This window comes from Pelophylax lessonae (assembly GCF_965119305.1).
Source record: "Pelophylax lessonae genome assembly, chromosome: 7".
NCBI lineage: Eukaryota > Metazoa > Chordata > Amphibia > Anura > Ranidae > Pelophylax > Pelophylax lessonae.
The window spans coordinates 104,842,688-104,868,003 of record NC_138774.1 but is presented as its reverse complement, the minus strand read 5'-3'; the positions used below and the strand labels follow the sequence as shown (position 1 = coordinate 104,868,003).

The window sequence follows — 25,316 nt, the reverse complement described above, 5'->3', positions numbered from 1 at the left end:
AATTTTAAAGTCTGCACGCCAGATTCTGTTCGGCCGAAAAGTCGCAGTCGATTGTCGGAAGCATCATACTAACAAGCCGACAATCGGCCGATCGGTCGGTGGCCGAATATTTACGGCCGACAATCGCTACGGTGTGCGGGCCTTACCACCACTGGTCTGAACTACTGATAAAAAACAGGACAAATCCACTTATCTCAACTGGCACAAATTTGTTCATGTCACAGAAACTTAAAAATAAAGTTATTAACAACTGCCTGTAAAGGTAAGAGGGATCTGTAGATAGACACATTCTGTAGCTTTGACTAAAGTTGGAGAATGCCCTTGCTATAGCTGTGAGCAACTTATGTACCTTCCTAAGCCTGGTAAAAAAAAAAAAAAAACCCAGAGATGGCTTCATCCTGTCCTGCCTTGTTGCTAGGACACTCCCAGCCATTACTGCTCTCTAGGGATGGGCGAAAAGTTTGACCCGAGCATTAATTCAGGCCGAACATTAGCTGTTCACCCGTTTGACGAACACTGGAATTATTGGGGCGTTCAACCGTTTGTTGCACCATGACCACCATGCACTGAGCCGTAGAACAGTGCATTGGAAGCCCTGATTGACTGAAGCAATGAAAGCTTTCCCAAATCAGGACAGAGAGCACTGTCAGAGCCATGATTGAAGAAAGTAATGATGACTCTATCCAATCATGGCTCATTGCTCTTAGTCCCATCTCACACTATAAAAGTATTCTTTAAATAACGGCCATTTGTAGTGTTATATGGGCGTGGAGAGAGATAGAACAAGGCTCAGTTCAGTGCTACTAGAGAGTTTGCTATAATGTGCTATTCTGATTCTATTGTCAGTGTAGAATATCAGTTTGGTGTAAATCTAGTGATAGTTCAGTCAGCGTGAGTGTAGTGCGACCATTCATTTTTACTTTAGTGTCACTTTAGTGTGAATCTAGTGATAGTTCAGTGAGTGTAGTAAGTGACCATTAATTTTTACTTCGGTGTCAGTTTTTTTTGTCAGGGCAGGTTTACTGCATTACAGTTCAGGGCGTCAGTGCACGTTTAACGCAGTATATTTCTGTGCGTTACATGCCGTTTAACGCAGTATATTTCTGTGCGTTACATGATGTTTAACACAGTATATTTCAGTGCGTTATGTGCAGTTTAACGCAGTATATTTCTGTGCGTTACATGCCGTTTAACGCAGTATATTTCTTTGCGTTACATGCTGTTTAACGGAGTATATTTCTGTGCGTTACATGCTGTTTAACGCAGTATATTTCAGTACGTTATGTGCCATTTAACGCAGCATATTTCTGTGCGTTAGTGCACATTTAACGCAGCATATATCTCATAAGATTGAAGCAATCTTACTTATCCAGTGACATGTTGCGATAGTACATATGAGGTGAGCAGGTCCAAAATATTATTGCCATCATTTACAATTAAAAGTCTTAATTGTATATGATGCAATTCAATATACTCGCTCAAGGACAAGGATGTTTAAATTAAAAAAATGAAATTATATTATTGACATGATGCCTGCCATACCTGGGGGCGGAGGAGGGTAGGTGGAGCATCAGGCTGCAGTGCCACTCTTATTAGCATTGGCGGTTGTTGGGCTAGTTGTATTAAGTGTGGTCGGCGGCCTGTGGTCTGTCCACATGTCCTCACCCGCCAGTATTTTCGTATGGGGTGCCAGACTGATTTGCCTCCTGGACCCTGCCCTCTGGCCCAGTTCACCTCATAAAACTGGCGAGGTGGCACAGTGGTGTAGTGGTTAGCACCTTCACCTAGCAGCAAGAGGGTCGCTTGTTCAAATCCCAACCACAACACTACCTGCCTGGAGTTTGCATGCTCTCCCCGTGCCTGCGTGGGTTTCCTCTGGGTACTCCGGTTTCCTCCCACACTCCAAAGACATGCTGGTAGGTTAATTGGATCCTGTATAAAAAAAATTGGCCCTACCGTGTATGTATGTGAGTTAGGGACCTTAGATTGTAAGCTCCTTGAGGGCAGGGACTGATGTGAATGTACAATGTATATGTGAAGCGCTGCGTAAATTGACAGCGCTATATAAGTACCTGAAATAAATAATAAAAGTGTAGCGTAAGCCGATAGGGGCCCTTTTTTCGTGCAGGAGCCAGGAGGAGGCTGTTTTTTTTTTTTCATGCGGGGAGCAGCTTTTTTTTATTGCTGCCCCCCTGCGAAGGGCCTTGTTGGCCTAGGCCAGGATACAGCACTGAGTAAAAGGTATTTTGTGCATGTTTTTTGCGGCTCCCCGAAAGCCTAGCAAAGAAGCCTACAATGGATAAGATGGACAGATGGTCTACATTTAAAAAAACATAAAGCGTTTGCATCACTGCAAGTCACTGTGCAGCAAAAATTAGACCACATGTTGAGTTTCGAGTAAGAGTCTCTGAATCCAAAAGTGTCCCTGTGTTTTCTACCCCTTACAGGGTTGAATTTGGTAAGATTGAGAATACCATTAGAAAATATCTACACTACCCATCTTATGTAATGATCCGGTGTATGCCCAAATTCTGTCTAAAGGTGTCAAGACAGTTTCACGTAGGGCTCCCACTTAAGGAAGAACCCTGTCTCCTAATTTATACACTAGCAAACAGCATCCTTCCCTTTGGTTGCAATTTAAGGGGTCCTTTCGATGTTGTGTGGGTACATGTCCATGTTGCCCCACATTAAGAGAGGAGAGGTGTTTTTTTTTCCACTGCAACCAATAAAGAATATAAAATCCCGACATTTATCAACTGTAACACTAAGTATTTAGTATATGTTATTACATGTGAATCATGCTCTATACAATATGTGGGTAGCACAACCCACAGAGCCTTTATGATCACCTATATGACATACATAAGAACCATTCCACCAATGTTGCAAAACACTGGAATGAATGCCATAATAAAAGGATGTTAATAGTTTATGTATACAGGGGATCAAAAGGGTGGCACTCCCCATGATGGGTGGTGATACATTTAGGATGATATGTAAAATATTTTTTTGGGATTTTCACTCCTAATACTAGAAAGCCCTCTGGCCTTAACTTTGAATGGGATGTTACTAATTTTTATGAGTGACATATGCCCATGCCGTTGTTGGATATGGGTTATATGAGTCATATAAGCAGCTTAGCCCCTTTTTCCAGTTTTATATTCTATTTTGCATGTGTAGTCGCAGTGGGATTCCTGACTTTTTTTCAGGTCTCACCCTGCAGGATTTGTTCGTTCATGTTCTTCCAAAGGCATTTCGTGTAATTGGGTTTTTTCCTGTTTTTTGTGCACACTTCTATATATATATTTTATTTCTTGCTTATTTCCGCACACAAATTGCTGTGTTATACATGTATATTCTTAGGCTGGCCATACACTATACAATTTTCTTATTCAATTTCCTTTAGATTTATCTTCCACTATGAAATGCAAGAGCCTGCCTGATTGCATACAAATTGAAAGTGTTTAGGTTTGACCTTATATTATATGGTTTTGGTAAATCAAAAGGAAAGTTGAACAAGAAAATTGTATAGTGTATGGCCAGCCTAAGTATATTGTTCTCATTGATTATATATTTATCATTTTTATGTCTTTTTGACAAACCATGTTCATTGGCTGTGCGGGATTGGGGTGGCAGTTTAAGGTGGGCATACACACACACAGAGGTTTATTCGTCGGGAAAAATGTGGAGCGATGGTTACATTGTTAATTACTGTATTTTCTGGCGTATAAGACTACTTTTTGAACCTCAAAAAATCGCCCAAAAATGGGGGGTCGTCTTATACGCCGAGTATAATATCTCCAAGGTAACCTAAGTATAAGTATTACCGGTAGATGAAAATTAGGGGGGTCGTCTTATACGCCCAGTCGTCTTATACGCCGGGAAATACGGTAAGTGGTTGTATTATACAGTATATAACAATTTTTTTTAGGCCCCTTTCACACTTATGCGACGTGATTTTACCGCGATTTTGCGACGCGATTTTGACGCAATTTTGAAAGCAATGCCTATGGTTATATACCGTATTTATTCGAGTATAACGCGCACACGTGTATAACGCGCACCCCTAATTTCCGATTAAAAATCGGTATAAAATTTTGTTTCACACCAAGCATTGTAACTGACAAAAAAACGTTGTTGAACACGTGCAGCCATGATAAAAATCATTTATTGACAATGTAAACTGGTACGCAAAACACTGAATTGTACAAAAGCAATGCTTACCGTAACGTGTGAGCGAGGCGAGGAAATGAAGTGGCGACCATGCAGCGGATAATAAGTATTCTCACCCCCAGTTCGGGCCGCCCACTGTACGCGACGAGGGGACGTTTTTTTTTTTTCTTCGCCCTCACGTACAGTGAGCGGCTGCAGCCCGGAAAAGGCGCAGTGCGAATTTACAATTCGCCTGCGCCCTCAATGGACTGGCCGCCACTGCCACCCCACCCCAGCCCTCGTTTATAACGCGCACCCAAACTTTGATTTCTTTTTTTGGTAGAAATTTTTGCGTGTTATACTCTAATAAATACGGTACCTCAAAACGCATTAAAATCAGCCCAAAGTAGTGCAGGAACTACTTTGAAGTCGGTGTGACTTCAAAACGCACAGATATGAATGGGGCTCATTGAAAATAATGGAAAACGACTTGTTATTCGATTTTGCGGTCCAAAATCGTGGGACAAATCGCACAAGTGTGAAAGGGGCCTTAATGTGTAAAAGTATTAGATGTGCTCCCATTTTTTACGCAGCTCACTGCAATGCACACCATCTGCACTGGGGTTTGCTGTGGTGCGTTGCCTACTACTTTGCAGTGTATTGGGGTTCTAATTCCAATAAACGGCACAACAATGCCCCACATTGATGAAGCACAAGGTCAGAGGTTTAGACTCATCTAGGTAAATAGCCAGTACAGAAAGAGGCTAGCGATCACAGCCTTCATAATTTCCTAGTACACCTTTCCTGTACTTTGTGCCTATGGAGAGTGCTTATTACTGACGTATGTTCATTGTATGACTTAAAGCTGGGGGAAAAAAGAGTATTAATAATCCCATGCTTCCTCCACTTATTTTGTTTTGTCCTGGAGTGCCATCTGCAGGCTGAATATCGGCAATGACGACACGGTTGTTTGGACTTTTTATCCAGTAAAAAGGATGCAAAAAAAATGTGGCTGCTTAAATTGGGGTTTTGTAAAGAAAGAAACCCTCTATTTGGTGGGACTTTATGGCAACCCAATTTTTCAAGTTAAAATATCATCCAATAGGATATTATAAAATTTAGCATTTTTTATTGACAAAGAAACTACATAAGTAGTAGGTAATGTGGATAGACATAATCAATATACATGTGAACATCAACAAAATAATAATTTTACAAAGGATGTAAAATAAATATTAATAAATATAGGACTACTGATTAATATTTATATTAATATTTATTTTACATCATTTGTAAAATTATTATTTTGTTGATGTTCACATGTATATTGATTATGTCTATCCACATTACCTACTACTTATGTAGTTTCTTTGTCAATAAAAAATACTAAATTTTATAATATCCTCCTATTGGATGATATCTTAACTTGAAAAATTAGGTTGCCATAAAGTCCCACCAATTAGAGGGTTTCTTTCTTTACAAAACTTGTTTAGGGATTAAGGTAACACCCATACCCACAGGTAGTGAACACAACCTTGTATAGCTTAAATTGGGGTTTGGGAAAACAAATCACAAATAAATTGGTGTACATGAGTTGTTGCTTGGCGGGGTATGGTTAAATAAAATCTGAGCCTACCGTTATTATTTACTATACACAGTCTGCAGTCCTTGTAGAAACAAAATACCCCTTATTTACTGTGTTATGAGTCGAGTCTCATAATAACCTAGAGGGTCATAAAAAAAAATACAGAAAAAGAGTTAATACCTTGTCTGAACCTGCCTCAAAGTCCAAATTCAGTAAAATGGTTGCCAACTTCACGGCAACTGTAAAAGTGGTTGTAAACCCGCTAAAAAAAAAAAACTGCACGATAAAGGCATAATGTGCTAGTATGCCCTTATGTTGGTGGTCAGAGGGAGCCAATGAAGGAAAAAAGAAATCCTGGTGTTAGAAGGGGATGGAGGGGTACATTGGTGGTCACTGGGGGGCTGAATGGGTACATTGGTGGTCAGTTGGAACTGGTGGAGTACATAGGTGGTCAGGGGGTTGGAAGCGGCAGAGTGTTGGTCAGTGGGGGCTGCAGGGGTACATTGATGAATAGTGGGGGCTGAGGGGTATATTGGTGATCAAGGGGGCTGGGCTTTACATTGGTGGCCAGTGAGGGCTGGAGGGGTACATTGGTGAATATTGGGGGCTGAGGGGTACATTGGTGATTAGTGGGAGCTGGGCTTTACAGTGGTGGCCAGTGAGGGCTGGAGGGGTACATTGGTGATTAGTGGGGGCTGGAGGGGTACATTAGTGGCCAGTGGACACTTACCTTGTAATAGTCTGGGTTTCATACTGCTACTCTCTCCATTTGCCTTCTTCTCTATGTCAGGACTAGACTATGCAAACTCCATCAGTCAGGGGATCACTCTGCCCACAGGCTCTGTGTTCCTGTGCTTGCCTCCAGAAAATAGCTCAGAACCGCAGGACATTGGGATTGTGATTCTGGGACAGTCCCATAGAATCTGGGGCTGTTGGGAGGTATGAGAAGACCTCCCCTTTAAGTGGGTTGTTCTGCAGTCCAGCAGAGGAGAACTCCTCTGAGCCAGAGGCTGACAATGCTTCTTTGGATTTCTCAATACAAGTAATTAGAAGTTGAGCTCACTGGATTTCTGGCAAGATCAGTGGGTATTTTTATGGAACTTTCAGTGATTTTAAATGTAGTAGGTATGTATTGCACATGTTCTTTTCATTTTGCACACTTTAATTAAAATAATGTTAGCATGCAAAAAAAAAAAACATGCCAAAATTTGAAGGGCAAAACCTTTTTCACCTTTTAGTGAATCTGGTTGCTAATATTATACAGCTGCTTCCCAAACGACCAGATTTTACCAGCAAATGGCTAGTGACATTGATCGATCTACTCACTTTAAGCTGCTGAAAGCTGTTTTCTGATTAGGTAACGTGGTTACTATATACCATCCTCCTTGTGCCATATGATAAGATAAACCCAGAAGGGTTCATTCTAGGTGCCCATCGCCGTGGGAGACAAGCATTCTTACACCATTGTCCTTGTCTTTTACATCTAAAATTAGTTCTGACATCAAAGTGCATATTCTGGCATGTTTCCGATCTCTTTCCTGACATTTTAATTCCACACAACAGTTCCCGCTGATTATAAATAAATCATTCTGCGGAAAAGTATTTATGTAACCTGCGACACACTTGACGAATATTGTTATAATCATTTACCGGCTGAATATGTCTGGAGCAGATAATCTGTGTATGCTTAATTGCCAGTATGAACGTACTTTAATTTCCTGTTTATTTGTTTGCTAATAAACTTTGCTATGGGAAAGAACGCTGATATGCTGTTGTTCTGTTGTTGGTGTTGTGTATTTCTTTTAAGAGTACAGTTGGGACAGTCCAATGAAAAGTGATATTATTGTTATAAGTGGAGCTTGTTAGTCCCTTGTGTCTTATATACAGTAGTTTGGCTACTCTATGAGATCTCCCTGCCTAATTATGATGCTGTTCCTGTTTACCAAGGAGTTCCAGCTCCTTCTGTTAAATTCTTCTTAACCACTTCAATACCGGGCACTTTCACCCCCTTCCTGCCCAGGCCAATTTTCAGCTTTCAGCGCTATCACACTTTGAATGGCAATTGAGCGGTCCTGCTACACTGTACCCATATGACATTTTTATCATCTTTTTCACACAAATCAAGCTTTCTTTTGGTGCTATTTAATCACCGCTGGGTGTTTTTCTTTCTTACAAAAAAAAAATAGAAAAAAGACAAAACTTTAAAAAAAGAAAAAAAAAAGTTTTTCTTATTTTCTTTTTTCTTATTTTTTAATTTTGAAAATAAGTAATTTTTTCTCCATCACTGATGTGCGCTGATGAGGCGGCACTGATGGGCACTGATAGGCTGCACTGATGGGCACTGATTAGGTGGCACTTATGGGCACTGATAAGGAGGCACTGATGAGGAGGTAATAATATGCTGCACTGATAGGCAGCACTGATGGGCACTGAAAGGCAGCACTGATGGGCACTGAGAGGTGGCACTGATGGACACTGATGGGCGGCACTGATGGGCACTGACAGGTGGCACAGATGGGCACTGACGGGCAGCACTGATGGGCACTGACAGGCAGCAATGATGGGCACTAATGGGTATCACAGATGAGCAGGCACTGATGCGCACTAACTGGCAGCACTATGGGCACTGATTGAGGGCACTGTAGGCACTGATGGTGGGCACTGATTGGCACTGTTTTCTCACTTTTCTGTAATCAGGGCACTGATGATCAGTGCCCTGATTACCTTTCTAGTCTCCCTTTTGAGGAGGAGGAGCCGCTGGTCGGCTCTCCTCACCACACACTCTGACAGTGTGAGGCGAGGAGAGACGATAAATGGCACTTCCTCATTTACATGTGACCGGCTGTGATTGGACATAGCCGATCACATGGTAAAGAGCCATGTCATTGGCTCTTTTCCAAGATCGGGGGTGCGTGAGAGAGGCCTTTCTGGTGCGCCGTCATATGACGGCGTCCCAGAACGAGAGCTGCACCGCTCCGCTGTCATTTGACGGTGGGAGGGCAGTAAGTGGTTAAAGTGTTACTAAACCCAGGACCCTGCATTCAATATATCTGGTCTCCCACAGTGCACAGAACATAAAAATGCAATTATTTTAGAAAATATAAACTGCTAAATACCTTTTCACATCAGCAGTATATAGCAGTCTTCAGACTTCTATCAACTCCTGGTTAGAGCTTGTAGGAGGAGTTTTTTATACTGCACTGGCTGACCTATCAGGATGCAGGACCCCTAACCCTCTGTCTGGACGGTGCTGGTTGGCCCTGTGCTGATCACATGCACTCTCCCAAGAGAAAAAACTCTCTAGCAATACACACCAAACTGAGCATGTGCAGCCTGACTCCAGTAACGCTGTCTTATACAGACAAGTTTTGGAGACAGTGCAAGAAGGGGAGGATCTGCATACAGGATCAAACAGCCCTTTTACACAATGCAGAGGATTAACCCCTTAGGTTCCACAGTGAGTATAACCAGCATGCTTTACTGCATATACAGACTGATTTTACTGTTGTGGGTTTAGTAACACTTTAAGGCTTTATTCACATCTGGAAAGAGCCCAACATTCATTTTTTTGCGATAACCCCAGGCAATTAGTCCCATTGAAAGCAATGAAAGCCTGCGATCTCACGCAGCTAAGTGCGGCACTCACATGCCTATGACCATCTGCAAGTGATCATTCCTGGATGCAAACTGTCTGTGTCCAGGGACGATCACCTGCAAGGAATCGGTGGCATAAACAATTACTTTTGAGCGGCCAAGTTTAGCTGTGGTAGTCAACAGCCTCCCACGGCTAATTGCCATGAATCCTCACTGGGGTTCTCACATGAAATCGGTGTCAGGCCATTTGCAGGTGTGAATGTGTCCTAATAAATAGCAAAGGGATCCTAGCATTAAAGTTCCTAGTGTTCACATTAACCACCTCAATACCAGACACTTTCACCCCCTTCCTGCCCTGGCCAATTTTCAGCTTTCAGCACTGTCACGCTTTGAGAGGCAATTATGCAACACTGTACCCAAATTGCGTTTTTATCATTTTTTTTTACGACAGATAGAGCTTTCTTATGGTGGTATTTAACTTCCTCCTGATCGCTGCATATTAAAGTGATCCCCTTTTGATCTGGGGAGACGTCACGGTCGCGCCGTATTCCTAGGATGCGGCATGACCCAGATCTGGGTAAAGAGCCGACGACTCACATGTAAACATGGAAGTGCCGTTTTTCCGCTATCCCCGCTAAACACTATGTCAGTGTGAGGCTAGGAGAGCCAATCAGCAGCATCTCCTCGCAGCAAAGTGTGTAGAGGTAATCAAGGCACTGATCATCAGTGTCCTGATTATCAATGTAGCCCCAGCAGTGCCACCAATCAGTTCCCAGCAGTGCCACCAATCAGTGCCCAGCAGTGCTGCTCATCAGTGCCCATCAGTGCTGCCCATCTGTGCCGCTTATCAGTGCTGCCTATCAGTGCCATCTATCCGTGCCCATCAGTGCTCATCAGTGCCGCATATCAGTGCAGCATATTAGTGCTTCCTCATCAGTGCCACCTAATCAATGCCCTTCAGTGCCGCCTCATCAGTGCCCATAAGTGCTGCCTCATCAGTGCCCATCAGTGCAGCCTATCAGTGCCGCCCATCAATGCAGTTTCATCAGCGCACATCAGTGAAGGAGAAAAATTACTTATTTACAAAATTTACTGACAGAAACTAAGAAAACTTTTTTTTTTTTTTCAAAATTCTTGGTATTGATTTTTTAGCAAAAAATCAAAAACCCAGCGGTGATTAAATACCACCAAAAGAAAACCCTATTTTACATTTTTTTTAATATACTGTGACTAGAGCAGTACAATGTCACCATAGTACTGTATTGCTCTGGGGAAGTTATCAGGATTTTTTTTTTTTTTTTTCGCTATGATTGCTTATTACAGTGATGATCAGATTACTGTACTTTGTACACTGCATTTGATGTAATAAAGTGACTTTTTCAGAAGGACAAGTTGCCAGCTCTTCACTTTATACCTCCACTATTATAGGTATTAATTTTTATGAATCATCCATGACATCCATTCATGTGAAATTTTACAATAGGCTGGGCTGTAAGTGGGTAAAGTGCCTAAGCTTTACACCTACAGTAGAGCTGCATGATTCTGGATAAAATGGGAATCACAATTGTTTTGCTTACAGTAAAGATCACGATTCTCTCACGATTCTTGGCGTAACATCAGCTTTTTTAACATTATACAAAAAAATTGGGCTAACTTTAGAGTTTCGTTTTTTTTTTTTTTTTTGTTTAAAAGACTTCTGCGCAAATACAGTGTGACATAAAAGATTGCAACGATCGCCATTTTATTCTCTAGAATCTCTGCTAATATATATATATATATATATATATATATATATATATATATAGATAGATATAGATATAGATATATATATATATGATGTTTGGGGGTTCAAAGTAATTTTCTTGCAAAAAATACTGATTTTATCTTGTAAGCAACAGGTGTCAGAAAAAGGCTTATGCTGGCCATACACTAGCCAAAAGATTGTTTGAAAATCTGTCATTTTGTCCGATCGTTCGTTTTTTGTCCAGTTAATGAGCACAAATAGAAAATAATTTTTAACTTTTCAGAGCTGGAATAAAATCAAAGGAACAGTTTTGACAATCCGCCGAACGAACCATAAATTAACGATAAATTGAAAGTTTAATGTGTTTCTCGGCCGACCTGTTTGCACTAGGCATATGTGACAACTGAACGAAAAACGGATTCATTTATGTCCATTGAACGATTTATCGTTCGAAATTCGGTCATTACATAATGGCATGATCATCTGCTCTCACGGCCGATTTTTCATTTTTCTAAAATGAGTTCGCCTGATCAGTGGTGTATTTAGGTTTTGTGCTGCCCTAGGCCTGACTAAACTTGTTCACCCCCTAATTGAAATATGACCCATCCCTTCTTGTAAAGGCCCCACCCCTTCCTGTTTATGACCCGCCCTGTCATCTGTAAACCACAGACCACAACCACAGTCTATCAGTGCCCATTAGTGCAGCCTCGTTACTGCCCTATCAGTGCAGCCTCATCAGTGCAGCATATCAGTACAGCCCCATCAGTGGCCACCAGTACAGCCTATCGGTGCATCATATCAGTGCCCATCAGTACAGTTTATCAGTGCCACCTCATCAGTGTCCATTAGTGCAGCTTATTAGTGCCCATCATTGCAACATAGTGCCCATTAGGGCACCATATCAGTGCAGCCACATCAGTGAAGCTCATCAGTGACGCCTTGTGCCCATCAGTGCAGCCTCATCAGTGCCCATCAGGGCAGCATATCATTGCTGCCTTATTAATGCAGCCTCATTAGTGTCCATCAGTGCAGTTTATTAGTACCCACCATTGGCAACTCATTAGTTTCCATCCGTGCAGCATATTAGTGACCATAAGTGCAGCATATTAGTGACCATCAGTGCAGCATATTAGTGCCCATCAGTGCAGCATATCAGAGCATACCAGTGCCCATCAGTGCAGCATATCAGTGCTGCCATGTCAGTGCAGCCCCGTCAGTTCTTTTAAGATATTTGGGCTTCTTGGTGTTTGCTGCTACTGATTGTAATCCTAGGATTATGTCACTTATTTGTATAATAAATAGAAATTCCAGAGTCATTATGCAAATAAGTGAAATAATCAGTGGCAGCAAAAGCAAGTCCAAATTTTTTGCTGCCCCCCCTACAAAGTGCTGCCCTAGGCCTGGGCCTTGTTGGCCTAGGCCAAGATACAGCACTGCGCCTGATACTTCGGCTAGTGTATGGCCAGCTCTTTAAGCCCCCGTTCACACTAAGGCGACCTGTGAGGCGACCTGGTCGCCTCACAGGTCGCCGTAGGTCGCCTGCCATAGAGAAGCTGTGGACCCGTTCTAATAGGAGCGACACAAGTCGCTCCGACTTAGAAAAAGGGTCCGGAGCTTCTTTGGGGCGACCTAGAGGCGACCGCCATAGACTTCAATGTTATGAAGTCCGTGGCTGCCGCTCCGAGGTCGCGACGCGCTGCTCGCACCACGACCTCGGAGGTCGCGGTGCGAAGTAGCGTCGCTCCTATGTGAACGGGGGCTAAGAGGTTAAACTGCCCTCACTTACAGACTGAAATTCCTTTGAGCTAAAAGAATGAAAAGATACATTGTAAGGCCCCTTTCACACTATTGCAACGCAATTTTGCCGCGATTTCGCGGTGCGATTTTTGCCGCGATTTTGAAAGCATGGGCAAGGCTATATGCCTCAAAATGCATTAAAATCGTGGCAAAGTAGTGCAGGAACTACTTTGAAGTCGGTGCGACTTCAAAACGCACTGATATGAATGGGGCTCATTGAAAATAATGGAAAACGACTTGTCATGCGATTTTGCGGTCCAAAATCGCGGGACAAGTCGCACTAGTGTGAATGGGGCCTTAAGCAATGTGTTTATAGTTATCTAGCAGCCTTAACAATGTTGATAAACATTTGCCTAGAGGCTCTTTTTTTTTTTGACAGCTGTGAGTCAGCAGAGAACAGCTAGTGGACATGCAGATTTAAGATCGTGGGGGGGTGAATCGAGATCGCGATTTTTAAAAAATTAATTGTGCAGCTCTAACCTACATTATCTCACAAAAGGGAGTACACCCCTCACATTTTTGTAAATATTTTATTATACCTTTTCATGTGACAACACTGAAGATATGACACTTTGCTACAATGTAAAGTAGTGAGTGTACAGCTTGTATAACAGTGTGAGGGCTCTTTCACACGGTCCGCATTCCGTTGCGGACCGTACTCTGCTCAGCAGGGATCGATCCGCCGATCCCCGCTGAGCCGGCGGATGACAGCTCCGTCTCCGCACTGTGTGCAGAAAGGGAGGTGTCAGAGCCCCGCTGCTCTCTATGGGGAATCGGATGAAAGCAGACCGCCTGTCCGCTCTTATTCGATCCGATCCCCAGGACGGATGGAAAATAGGGTTTCCATCCGTCCCGATTTCACGGACAGGATCGGATGCGGATGGCAGCGGGTGTCAGTGGACATGTCACCGCTGACATCCGCTGCTCCATAGGGCTGAATGGGGCATCCGATCAGATCCGCCTAAAAAACTGACAGGTGGATCTGATCGGAACGCCCGTGTGAAAGAGCCCTTAATGTGCTGTCCCCTCAAAATAACTCAACACACAGCCATTAATGTCTAAACAGCTGGCAACAAAAGTCAGTACACCCGTAAGTGAAAATGACCAAATTGGGCCCAAAGTGAAAATATTTTGTGTGGCCACCTTTATTTTCCAGCATTGCCTTAACTCTCTTGGGCATGGAGTTCACCAGAGCTTCACAGGTTGCCACTGGAGTCCTCTTCCACTCCTCCATGATGACATTACAGAGCTGGTGGATGTGAGGGACCTTGCGCTGCTCCACCTTCCATTTGAGGATGCCCTACAGATTCTCAATAGGGTTTAGGTCTGGAGACATGCTTGGCCAGTCCATCACTTTTACCCTCAGCTTCTTTAGCAAGGCAGTGGTCATATTGGAGTTGTGTGTTGGGGTCCCTATCATGCTGGAATACTGCCCTGTGGCCCAGTCTACGAAGGGAGGGGATCATGTTCTGCTTCAGTATGTCTCAGCACATGTTGGCATTCATGGTTCCCTCAATGAACTGTAGCTCCCCAGTGCCGGCAGCAATCATGCAGCCCCAGACCATGACACTCCCACCACCACGCTTGACTGTAGACAAGACACACTTTTCTTTGTACTCCTCACCAGGGGCGGACTGATAACCTATGGGGCCCCCGGGCAATATGAGATCATGGGGCCCCCCTGTGTCCATGTCCATGAGTACACATGTTGCAGCAGGAGTTAAACCCCCTGTTGCTTTTGGTGGGTTATCGTGACCCATTCAAGTGAATGAGGCCCACTCAGCAAACACCCTGCAACCATGTGCAATGCACATAGTTTCAGCATGCTAGTGTGTGATTCAAGGAGTTGAAGCAGGTGATGAGGAGGCAATACAACGCCTTCTCATTGCCTACTTTAACCCTTTTTTTTTTTTTTGCTGTACTGCACAAGGTTGCACAGCCTTTGCAATGCAGCCCCATTCACTTGAATGAGTTATGCTTGGCAGGTGCTACATCTGCCAAGCGTGACAGGACATATAATTCCTGATGCGGATGCAACATGTGTACACCCCTGGCCCTTGCAGTTAAAGGGGGTGTGGTGGGGGTGAGTAAATACAGGGCTCAATTCTGAGGTTTTCCTGCCCCCAAACTGCAAATTTAAACAGGCCCTTGCTGTCCTGAACAACCTATCCCAGTTGGTGTTTAGGGGACCCCTTGAAAGAGGACAGAGAGGGACCCCTGAGATAAAGACAGAGAGTGACCCTTGGAATAATGACAGAGAGTAGCCCCTGGGATAAGAACAGAGAGGGACCCCTGGGATAAGGACAGAGAGGGGCCCCAGGGATGAGAGCAGAGAGGGTCCTGGAATGAGAACAGAGAGAGGGTCCTAATATGAGAGCAGAGAGGGGGTCCAGGGATGAGAGCAGAGAGGGGGTCCTGAGATGAGAGCAGAGAGGGGGTCCTGAGAGGAGAGCAGAGAGGGGGTCCTGAGATGAGAACAGAGAGGGGGTCCTGAGATGAGAACAGAGAGGGGGTCCTGAGATGAGAGCAGAGAGGGGACACTGGAATGAGAGCTGAGAGAGACCCCTGCGATGAGAGCAGAGAGGGGGTCCAGGGATGAGAGCAGAGAGGGGTTCCTGAGATGAGAGCAGAGAGGGGGTCCTGAGATGAGAGCAGAGAGGGGACACTGGAATGAGAGCTGAGAGAGACCCCTGGGATGAGAGCGAGCAGAGAGGGGCCTTGGGATGAGAGCTGAGAGAGACCCCTGGGATGAGAGCAGAGAGGGGGTCCTGGGATGAGAGCAGAGAGAGACCCCCTGGGATGAGAGCAGAGAGAGACCCCTGGGATGAGAGCAGAGAGGGGGTCCTGGGATGAGAGCAGAGAGGGGGGTGCAGGGATGAGAGCAGAGAGGGGGGGTCCTGGGATGAGAGCAGAGAGGGGGTCCTGGGATGAGAGCAGAGAGGGGGCCATGGGATGAGAGCAGAGAGGGGGTCCTGGGATGAGAGCAGAGAGAGACCCCTGGGATGAGAGCAGAGAGGGGGTCCTGAGATGAGAACAGAGAGGGGGTCCTGAGATGAGAACAGAGAGGGGGTCCTGAGATGAGAGCAGAGAGGGGACACTGGAATGAGAGCTGAGAGAGACCCCTGGGATGAGAGCAGAGAGGGGGCCTTGGGATGAGAGCTGAGAGAGACCCCTGGGATGAGAGCAGAGAGGGGGTCCTGGGATGAGAGCATCGAGGGGGCCCTGGGATGAGAGCTGAGAGAGACCCCTGGGATGAGAGCAGAGAGAGACCCCTGGGATGAGAGCAGAGAGGGGGTCCTGGGATGAGAGCAGAGAGGGGGTCCTGGGATGAGAGCAGAGAGGGGGTCCTGGGATGAGAGCAGAGAGGGGGCCATGGGATGAGAGCAGAGAGGGGGTCCTGGGATGAGAGCAGAGAGGGGGGGTCCTGGGATGAGAGCAGAGAGGGGGGTCCTGGGATGAGAGCAGAGAGGGGGCCATGGGATGAGAGCAGAGAGAGGGTCCTGGGATGAGAGCAGAGAGGGGGGTCCTGGGATGAGAGCAGAGAGGGGGTCCTGGGATGAGAGCAGAGAGGGGGGTCCTGGGATGAGAGCAGAGAGGGGGTCCTGGGATGAGAGCAGAGAGGGGGGTCCTGGGATGAGAGCAGAGAGGGGGTCCTGGGATGAGAGCAGAGAGGGGGGTCCTGGGATGAGAGCAGAGAGGGGGCCATGGGATGAGAGCAGAGAGAGGGTCCTGGGATGAGAGCAGAGAGGGGGGTCCTGGGATGAGAGCAGAGAGGGGGTCCTGGGATGAGAGCAGAGAGGGGGGTCCTGGGATGAGAGCAGAGAGGGGGTCCTGGGATGAGAGCTGAGAGAGACCCCTGGGATGAGAGCAGAGAGGGGGTCCTGGGATGAGAGCAGAGAGGGGGTCCTGGGATGAGAGCAGAGAGGGGGTCCTGGGATGAGAGCAGAGAGGGGGTCCTGGGATGAGAGCAGAGAGGGGGCCATGGGATGAGAGCAGAGAGGGGGTCCTGGGATGAGAGCAGAGAGGGGGCCATGGCATGAGAGCAGAGAGGGGGCCATGGGATGAGAGCAGAGAGGGGGCCATGGGATGAGAGCAGAGAGGGGGCCATGGGATGTGAGCAGAGAGGGGGCCATAGGATGAGAGCAGAGAGGGGGCCCTGGGATGAGGAGAGAGGGGGTCCTGGGATGAGGAAAGAGGGGGTCCTGGGATGACAGCAGAGAGGGGTCCTGGGATGAGGAGAGTGGGGGTCCTGGGATGAGGAGAGAGGGGTCCTGGGATGAGGAGAGAGGGGGTCCTGGGATGAGGAGAGAGGGGGTCCTGGGATGAGGAGAGGGGGGGTCCTGGGATGAGGAGAGAGGGGTCCTGGGATGAGGAGAGAGGGGGTCCTGGGATGAGGAGAGGGGGGGTCCTGGGATGAGGAGAGAGGGGGTCCTGGGATGAGGAGAGAGGGGGTCCTGGGATGAGGAGAGGGGGGGTCCTGGGATGAGGAGAGAGGGGTCCTGGGATGAGGAGAGAGGGGTCCTGGGATGAGGAGAGAGGGGGTCCTGGGATGAGGAGAGGGGGGGTCCTGGGATGAGGAGAGAGGGGTCCTGGGATGAGGAGAGAGGGGGTCCTGGGATGAGGAGAGGGGGGGTCCTGGGATGAGGAGAGAGGGGGTCCTGGGATGAGGAGAGGGGGGGTCCTGGGATGAGGAGAGGGGGGGTCCTGGGATGAGGAGAGAGGGGTCCTGGGATGAGGAGAGAGGGGGTCCTGGGATGAGGAGAGAGGGGGTCCTGGGATGAGTGGCAATCTGCACCTCTTTGATTTGGGGAGAAGGGGCAGTAAGAGAACATGTGCTGGGGGGTGCATTTGGAGGGGAGAGGTCAGAGTTGAAATCCCCTCACACCACCTCCTCACCTTCTAGCACAAGTCATTCCCCCCTCCAAAAGCATCCCCCTAGCATATGCCCCCGCCCCCATCACTTCTCCATATGTGCATCCTTGTTATCTGTCCCCCTTCCGTATCCATAAACTATGTACAGTACATACCTCAGATAATCAGTGCAGCTCTTGAAGTTAATGTCCCTCCTCCCCGGCTACTCCTCCTCCTCCTGTCTGTGTACTTCAGAGCCGTGGAGGAGGATCCTTGGTGAGCTCTGTGTGTACTGTGCAGGCATCAGTTGGGGCGGGGGACAGATGTAAGTGTCAGCTGCTGCAGAGGGACGATCGCTGCGTGAGGGAGCCCAGGCACCCTCAAAGAGATGCAGGGAAGGTGTCCTGAGTGCCCACGTTAGTGTGTCTCTGTCAGGCCAGTTACCGGAGCTCAGTGCTGGAACTTGTTCTGGCACTGGGCTCCGGGATCATCACAGATGCTTTGGAAGGTAGGTGCCAGGAGCCTTTCATGGGGCCCCCTACTAGCCCCGGGCCCTCGGGCAGTGCCCGAGTGCCCTAATGGTCAGTCCGCCCCTGCTCCTCACCCAGTTGCCGCCACACACGCTTGACAGCAGCTGAACCAAACAAGTTTATCTTGGTCTCATCAGACCACAGGACATGGTTCCAGTAATCCATGTCCTTGGTCTGCTTGTCTTTAGCAAACTGTCTGCAAGCTTTCTTATGTATCATCTTCAGAAGAGGCTCCCTTCCTGGGCCACAGCCAGGCAGCCCAATTTGATGCAGTGTGCAACGTATGGTCTGAGCAGGCTGACCCTCCCACGGTCCCTTCAACCTCTGCAGCAACACTGGCAGCACTCATACATCTATTTCCCAAAGGCAACCTCTGGATATGACGCTGAGCATGTGCACTCAACTAATTTGGTCCACCATGGCGAGGCATGTTCTGAGTGGAACCTGTCCTGTTAAACCGCTGTAGGGTCTTGGCCACCGTGCTGCAGCTCAGTTTCAGGGTCCTGGCAATCTTCTTATAGCCTAGGCCATCTTTATGTAGAGCAACAATTCTTTTTTCAGATCCACAGAGAGTTCTTTGCCATGAGGTGCCATGCTGAACTTCAAGTGACCAGTATGAGAGAGTGAGAGCGATAACACCAAATTTAACACACCTGCTCCCCATTCACACCTGCCACCTTGTAACACTAACGAGTCACATGACACCGGGGAGGGAAAATGGCTAATTGGACCCAATTTGGACATTTTCACTTAGGGTGTACTTACGTTTGTTGCCAGTGGTTTAGATATTAATGGCTGTGTGGTAAGTTATTTTGAGGGGACAGCAAATTTACACTGTTATACAAGCTGTACACTCACTACTTTACATTGTAGCAAAGTGTCATTTCTTCAGTGTTGTCACATGAAAAGATATAATAAAATATTTACAAAAATGTAAGGGGTGTACTCACTTTTATGAGATAATGTAGCTGTTTTGTTTTGTTAAAGTGCGGTTATGTTGTGTAATAATGTACGCTGCATTAGTATAACTAAAGGCAAATTTTTTTTTCAGTTTTGGATAGAATGGAGAGGGATTAGAACCCATATCAATTTTTATTGCTGTCTGTGCCCCTGTTATGGAGATTCACTCTCCCTATTTGTCCTGTGTACTGTTACTATTGAAAGTGAAAGTAAAAGAAAATCCAAAATTTTGGGTTGTCCCCAGAAAAGCAATAGCAGGAGAATCTTCCAATAGGGACACTAGTTCTGGTAAACTGGGGGTTCCCAAGGAATTCACATTTGCAGGAATTTCCTCTCACTTCCTGTTTGGCTATAGGACAGGAAGTGAAAGGAAATCTCCGCAATGGGACAGAGATGGCGAAAATCTGACGGGGGTTTTAACTATTTTTCCCTATCCATAATTTTAAAAAAAAGTTATACCTATAGTTCTACTTCTTCTACTACTTCTTTTAATCAGTTCCCGACCGCTTACGTTATATTTACTGCAGCAGGCTGGCTTGTACAGGCAGAACGACGTAGGTCTACGTCGCTCGCCTGGAGGAGCTAGGGGGCGAGCGCGCACTGCCGGCGGCACGCTTCCACCCCCGATCGTCAGCGGGAAACCCAAGGCATGTGTCAGGCGGCTCTGATTGCAGCCTGACACCTGCGATCGCTCCGCGCAGAGGGAGAAGGACGGACGGCTGTTGTAAACACAGCCAACCGTCCTTCTCCCTGAAATGATCACAGAGCTCATGTGATCCTTCTATATAGGATCACATGTCTCTGTGGTCATCTCAGAAGCCACGCCCCCCACAGTTAGAATCACTCCCCTAGAGTCACATTTAACTCCTTGATCACCTATACTGTTAACCCCTTCCCTGCCAGTGTCATTATTACAGTAACAGTGCATATTTTTAGCACTGATAACTGTAGTAATGTCACTGGTCCCCCCAAAAGTGTCAAAAATGTAATTTAGGTGTCCGATCTGTCCGTCGCAATGTCGCAGTCCCGCTAAAAATCACAGATCGCCGCCATTACTAGTAGAAAAATAAATAAATAAATAAAAATGACATAAATATTTTCCCTAGTTTGTAGACGCGATAACTTTTGCGAAAACCAATCAACATACGCTTATTGAGATTTTTTTTAACCAAAAATATGTGGCAGAATAAAAATTGGTCTAAAATTAGGAAAAATTCGATTTTTTATTTTTATTTATTGTAAAGGTTATATAGCAGAAAGTAAAAAATATTGTTTTTTTTTTTTCAAAATTCTCACTCTTTTTTTGTTTAAAGCGCAAAAAATAAAAATCGCAGAGGTGATCAAATACCACCACAAGAAAGCTCTATTTGTGGGAAAAAAGGGACATCAATTTTATCTAGGTACAGCATTGCATGACCGCGCAAATGTCAATTAAAGTAACGCAGTGCCGAATCGCAAAAAATATTTCTATTATTACATTGTAATATAAAAAAAAAATAGTTCAACTCACCATAATGTAGAATCCATGGGAGCCCTGAACTTGTCACATGCCATCGTCACCTGCCAAGAGATGCAGCTTGTAACTTGCCACGTCACCTGCCACCAGATGCAGCTTGTCACTTGCCATGTTACTTGCCAGTTGCAGCTTGTTATTTGTCACGTTACTTGACACCTAGAGCGGATTGTCACTTGCCACGTCACCTGCCACCAAATGCAGCTTGTTACATGCCATGTCACTTGCCACCTAGAGCGAATTGTCACTTGCCATGTCGCCTGCCACAAGATGCGGATTCTTGCTTGCCACAAGATGCGGATTCTTACTTGCCACAAGATGCGGATTGTCACTTGCCAGTGGCTGTGTCCCAGAGTGATGGCGGGCATTGAGAGATAATGTAATCTTCCTGCTGCCCACTGCTGCACAGTGAGGGCATTAATCTGTCAGAAGCTGAACTGCAGTGAGGCAGGACAGACGGTGAGAGATGATGTAATTTCTCTTCTTGCTTGCTCGCTCGCTCGCTCATTGGCCTGCCTGCCCGCTCACTGGCCCTCCCGTCCGTCCACTCACCCACTGGCCTGCCCGCCCGCTCACCGGCCTGCCTGCTCACCCACCAGCCGGCTTCCTATTTTCTCAAGGGGGGGCGCAATTGGCCCGTTGCCCCCCTCCCCCCCCGATCCGCCTCTGCGGTCGTCATGAGTCAGGACTTGGAAGTGGGACTCTCATTGCGATTTGGAAGGCCTGGCTGTAATGCACGGAGCTGCTCTGGTCTCTGGCAGTCTTACTGGTCACGGTGTGAGACTTGGAGGCCTGTATTGTTGGCTGCACACAGTCGCTTACTTGCTGGGAGCGGAAGCAGGCGGAGCTCCCTGGAAACCAGAAGTTAGTTCACAAGGGTAAAAGTCTCTGCCTCACATTTTCATTTAGTTTTCGTTCGTTAACGAAAACGGAATTGATTTTCGTTGTAGTTTTCGTCATTGGACAAAAATGTCCTGTACCTTTCGTTTTGTTTCCGTCACTGTAAAAATGTCGCTGACGAATTTTTTTTTGTTGATGAAATTAACACTGTACAGCACAGTCGTCCAGTTCTAGGACATTCTCCCAGAACAGGGCTGCTGTTAGAAATTGCGGGGCCCCGTACAGACTACCTGGCAGGGCCCCCCCAAGAAAATATTAAAGATATATTTAGCTAAAATTACAACAAAATCACTATTAGCAGACACAAATATAACATAACTCGCATAATTCCTGCTAAATCTAAAAAAAGATAAAAAAGATGAGATGAGAAAAATATACAGGCTGGGCAGTTGGAGCTCAGTGATCAGAGAGAAAAACAAAGTTACAATTTACAAATAAACTCCTGAGCATAGATAAGTGCTGGCTGGGGGGGGGGGGGGCACACAAGGGAGGGGGATTAGTGAGGGACAACTGTCTCTCAACAGATAAAAGCTGATATTTGTCGTCCATCACTAATCCCCCTCTCTGTGTGGGCCCCCCTGTGTGCTCGGGCCCCCTACAAGAGGGCTGGTGGTCCCCCCCATCAGTGGCCCTGGCCCTGTGATCGCTGTGTCCTTAGGACACAGCTGATCACAGATCAAGGTAAAGGGCCAATCACAACGGCCCTGTATTATGTGATCAGGTGCGTGTGTCCAATCACAGCTCATCACATGTAAACAAAGTTATCTGCATTTCCTTTCCTCTGTGCTGTCACTGGGTGAGGAAAGGAAAGCCGATACCCAGCTACATTGTGACAGGGGACATTTACACTGACATTATCAGTGCAGCCTCATCAGTGCAGCTTATCAGTGCCCAACAGTTCCACCTTATCAGTGCAGCCTATCAGTGCCTCCTCATCAGTGCAGCTTATCAGTGCTCAACAGTGCTACCTCATCAGTGTCCATCGGTGCAACTTCATCAGTGCCCATCAGTGCAGCTTCATCAGTGCCCATCAGTTCAGCCTCATCAGTGCCCATCAGGGCAGCCTATCAATGCCGCCCATCAGTGCATCCTCATCAGTGAAGCTTATCTGCGCCCAACATAGCCACCTCATCAGTGCCCATCAGTGCAGCCTCATCAGCTCACATCAGTGCAGCTTCATCAGTGCCCATCAGTTCAGCCTCATCAGTGCCCATCAGGGTAGCCTATCAATGCCCATCAGTGCCTCCTCATCAGTGAAGCTTATCCGTGCCCAACATAGCCACCTCATCTGTGCCCATCAGTGCAGCCTCATCAGCTCACATCAGTGCAGCTTCATCAGTGCCCATCTGTGCAACCTATCAGCGCACATCATTGAAGAAGAAAAATTACTTATTTGCAAAATTTTATAACAGAAACACAGAAATTTTTTTTCTTTTTTCTTCAAAAGTTTCAGTCTTTTTTCGTTTATTTAGCAAAAAAATGTAAAAACTCAGTGGTGATTAAATGAGAGCTCTACCTGTCTCAAAAAATGACACAAATTTCACATGGGTACAGTGTTGCATGACCACGCACTTGTCATCCAAAGTGCGACAGCGCTAAAACCCGAAAATGAGCTCAGTCAGGAAGGGGGTGAAAGTCAAGTGGTATTTAAAGAAAAACAAACAAAGCTTTTCTTCAATGATTACAGAGTTCTATTCATTCATGCCTGGTGTCTATAACACATCACCAATGCTGCCCATACACGTATACATTTTTGGACGCGAATGTTCGCAGAACATTCGTACGAACATTCTTTGAACATTCGATGAATGGACAAATGTTGCTCGAAAAATGTCTTCTACCATTCAATTTTAAAATGTTTGTCATTTCTGAGCGATTACCACATACACTGCCCGAAAATTGGTTGACCCAGAAAAGTTTTCTGTCCCGCCCCTTCAAATTTTCCCTTCACTGCAGTCAAAAACAGACATCGATTTGACCCCACGAATGATTAGAAAAATCAAACTAATTTTCTTAAAAATAAAATTTGCGAACGAAAATCTATACGTGTATGGCCAGCATTAGTATCACCCCAGTTATACATCCAGCCATAGAAAACTGTGTCACAGACTTTAGTATGAGAAATCCCACAGCACAAAAACTTCGCATCCCAATATATAATAGAAAGACATGGAACTCCTAGGAGAACTACAACTCCCGGCATGCTCCTCCACTGACCAACCACAGGCTAGCAGAACCAACCAATGGCTTCTTTTTCGTCAACACGCGAGCAGCATCCTGGGAGATGTAGTGAGCTCGCCGCTGATTGTCAATGCAGCAGCTCCTGCGTGGCCACAACCCCCACAATGCACCGCGGGGCAGACTTGTGCCGTGTAGTTGAATTGCGGCCAAGTAAAAAGTCCTGGAGGGGCCCCAGACGTGCCAGGTAGGCGGGAGGCTGTGTGATGTTCTTGCTGTATAGAACTATGGATGGAGGGTGTATAAAGTGGGGGAGGGAGGGTTTATTATTGAATTGCATATATCTGGTGATTGTGTATGGAGTTAGTTCACATAATTCTTTCTTCTATAAATCCCCCAGTGTGAGCTGCAGCAACACTAGAACACATGCATTGAGGGGGGGGTCATCTTCTATAATTCACAAAGAAATCTGATAAACTTTCCCTGCATTTCTATATGAAGAGATTCCATTCCTCCCTGATGGTGAGTGTCCTCCTGTGCCCTGTGCTGACACTGCACCCATCACATGGCACCCTTCACTGATGAGCCTCAATGTGCCCACACAGGCTGCACTCAGCCCCACATTTCTACATATTCCTCTTCAAACCTCAGCTCTGCACAGTGTTCTGCTTACACAGAGATGTTTGTATTACACCCGTCAAACACGCTTTATTCTGTTGTTAAAGCAAACCTCTTTTTCCACATTCCTTAAAGCTGAACTCCGGGGAAAGGGAATAATTTACTTTGTAGCAGGGCTGCGCCTGCACTGCAAGTGTTAAATATTTAGAACAAGGGTCCCCAAACTACTCACTACAAGGGCCACATCCTATAATTTATACATATTTGCAGGGAAAAAATCAGTTATAAATAAATGAATCCGCAGCACCAGAATAGAGTAGAATTTTATAAGATGGATGGTGACCGGTGCCCTCCACCCACAACTAAACGCCGGAGTATCGGAGCTAAGCTTCCCGTGTGCATGGGGCCCTATATCTGTGTTCCTGTCAGCAGTTCCTCATACATTTATGCAAACTAAAGCCCCATACACACACGCAGATCGTCGTCATACAAACGTCGGCGGACGAAAGATCTGCCGATTGTATGCGTGTGAAGCCCCGTACACACACGCAGATCGTCGTCATACAAATGTTCGTCTTTTCTCCCCGGGATGTCGGTGTCTGTTGAAAAGTGCAAAGACAGCACAAGGACAGCACAAGAATTTTGTCCGCAGACTTCAGCTGACTGCAGAAGTGATGTCATGTAATGGTTAACTTTCCCTGTGTTTTTTATTTTCTGAGCATGCCCAGTCTTGCAAATCTGCGGTCTGTCGGCTGATTTCTGTACTGACAGGCGAACAATCGTCCGTTCTGGTGTCTGCAGACAAAAATTTTCATGTTTGCAAGAAAGACTCTTGTCCGCGGATTGTGTGCAGACATCTGTCGGAGGCACCATACTAACACGCATACAATCGGC

The 25,316-nt window shown here is 46.1% G+C and overlaps 1 protein-coding gene across 2 annotated transcripts in view; it reads left to right on the top strand.

Annotated features, from left to right (window-relative positions):
- The first annotated feature begins 23,954 nt into the window (after positions 1-23,954).
- The window catches only part of TMLHE (trimethyllysine hydroxylase, epsilon), a 122,997-nt gene continuing 121,635 nt past the window's right edge, over positions 23,955-25,316 (top strand). The window contains exon 1 of one of the 2 annotated variants that reach the window (XM_082262682.1): positions 23,955-24,051. The gene's annotated coding sequence lies outside the window, so the exon portion shown is untranslated. Of the gene's footprint in view, positions 24,052-24,306; positions 24,327-25,316 lie in introns of those variants that run through there. The other variant, XM_082262683.1, reaches the window with a different exon arrangement.